At 43.4% G+C, this 2,500-nt stretch overlaps 1 protein-coding gene across 1 annotated transcript in view; it reads left to right on the forward strand.

Moving 5' to 3' along the window:
- LOC134323201 (long-chain fatty acid transport protein 2-like) overlaps window positions 1–2,500 on the forward strand; it is a 28,999-nt gene that overhangs the window by 9,360 nt on the left and 17,139 nt on the right. The gene's annotated exons all lie outside the window — the stretch shown is intronic.

Consider the following 2,500-nt stretch of genomic DNA (forward strand, 5'->3'; position numbering starts at 1 on the left):
TAGGTAGGAGTGTCTAATAGAGTGGACAGTGAGTGGACACGGTGTTTAAAAACTCCAGCAGCGCTGCTGTGTCTGATCCACTCATACCAGCACAACACACACTAACACACCAGCACCATGTCAGTGTCACTGCAGTGCTGAGAATCATCCACCACCTAAATAATACCTGCTCTGTGGTGGTCCTGTGGGGGTCCTGACCATTGAAGAACAGCATGAAAGGGGGTAACAAAGCATGTAGAGAAACAGATGGACTACAGTCAGTAATTGTAGAACTACAAAGTGCTTCTATATGGTAAGTGGAGCTGATAACATGGACAGTGAGTGTAGAAACGAGGAGGTGGTTTTAATGTTATGGCTGATCGGTGTATATGTCGTTGTAATAATAATAAAAGTAGTAGTAGTAAGGGTGTCCACATACTTCTGAGGCTGTAGTGTAAGACTTGGTGTTTGCTGGTGTTTAGTATATTATACAGTGTATCACAAAAGTGAGTACACCCCTCACATTTCTGCAGATATTTAAGTATATCTTTTCATGGGACAACACTGACAAAATGACACTTTGACACAATGAAAAGTAGTCTGTGTGCAGCTTATATAACAGTGTAAATTTATTCTTCCCTCAAAATAACTCAATATACAGCCATTAATGTCTAAACCACCGGCAACAAAAGTGAGTACACCCCTTAGTGAAAGTTCCTGAAGTGTCAATATTTTGTGTGGCCATCATTATTTCCCAGAACTGCCTTAACTCTCCTGGGCATGGAGTTTACCAGAGCTTCACAGGTTGCCACTGGAATGCTTTTCCACTCCTCCATGACGACATCACGGAGCTGGCGGATATTCGAGACTTTGCGCTCCTCCACCTTCCGCTTGAGGATGCCCCAAAGATGTTCTATTGGGTTTAGGTCTGGAGACATGCTTGGCCAGTCCATCACCTTTACCCTCAGCCTCTTCAATAAAGCAGTGGTCGTCTTAGAGGTGTGTTTGGGGTCATTATCATGCTGGAACACTGCCCTGCGACCCAGTTTCCGGAGGGAGGGGATCATGCTCTGCTTCAGTATTTCACAGTACATATTGGAGTTCATGTGTCCCTCAATGAAATGTAACTCCCCAACACCTGCTGCACTCATGCAGCCCCAGACCATGGCATTCCCACCACCATGCTTGACTGTAGGCATGACACACTTATCTTTGTACTTCTCACCTGATTGCCGCCACACATGCTTGAGACCATCTGAACCAAACAAATTAATCTTGGTCTCATCAGACCATAGGACATGGTTCCAGTAATCCATGTCCTTTGTTGACATGTCTTCAGCAAACTGTTTGCGGGCTTTCTTGTGTAGAGACTTCAGAAGAGGCTTCCTTCTGGGGTGACAGCCATGCAGACCAATTTGATGTAGTGTGCGGCGTATGGTCTGAGCACTGACAGGCTGACCCCCCACCTTTTCAATCTCTGCAGCAATGCTGACAGCACTCCTGCGCCTATCTTTCAAAGACAGCAGTTGGATGTGATGCTGAGCACGTGCACTCAGCTTCTTTGGACGACCAACGCGAGGTCTGTTCTGAGTGGACCCTGCTCTTTTAAAACGCTGGATGATCTTGACCACTGTGCTGCAGCTCAGTTTCAGGGTGTTGGCAATCTTCTTGTAGCCTTGGCCATCTTCATGTAGCGCAACAATTCGTCTTTTAAGATCCTCAGAGAGTTCTTTTCCATGAGGTGCCATGTTGGAACTTTCAGTGACCAGTATGAGAGAGTGTGAGAGCTGTACTACTAAATTGAACACACCTGCTCCCTATGCACACCTGAGACCTAGTAACACTAACAAATCACATGACATTTTGGAGGGAAAATGACAAGCAGTGCTCAATTTGGACATTTAGGGGTGTAGTCTCTTAGGGGTGTACTCACTTTTGTTGCCGGTGGTTTAGACATTAATGGCTGTATATTGAGTTATTTTGAGGGAAGAATAAATTTACACTGTTATATAAGCTGCACACAGACTACTTTTCATTGTGTCAAAGTGTCATTTTGTCAGTGTTGTCCCATGAAAAGATAGACTTAAATATCTGCAGAAATGTGAGGGGTGTACTCACTTTTGTGATACACTGTATATTATATATTATATATGATATATTATATATGAAATATCTCATGATAATATTTACTGTAATGACACTTTATAAAGTTGTAATAATTGTATTTATAGTAAATAAAACATCACTGCTGTACTTTAATGTATCTGGAGCTGCTGGAATAACTGATTTTCCCTGTGGGATTAATAAAGTGATCTACCTGTCTGTCTGTCTCTCTCTCTACCTGTCTGTCTGTCTCTCTACCTGTCTTTCTCTCCAACTGTCTCTCTACCTGTCTTTCTCTATCTCTACCTGTCTGTCTCTCTCTCTACCTGTCTTTCTCTCTCTCTACCTGTCTGTCTGTCTCTCTACCTGTCTGTCTCTCCAACTGTCTCTCTACCTGTCTTTCTCTATCTCTACCTGT

This window comes from Trichomycterus rosablanca, chromosome 11 (genome assembly GCF_030014385.1).
Source record: "Trichomycterus rosablanca isolate fTriRos1 chromosome 11, fTriRos1.hap1, whole genome shotgun sequence".
Classification (NCBI taxonomy): domain Eukaryota; kingdom Metazoa; phylum Chordata; class Actinopteri; order Siluriformes; family Trichomycteridae; genus Trichomycterus; species Trichomycterus rosablanca.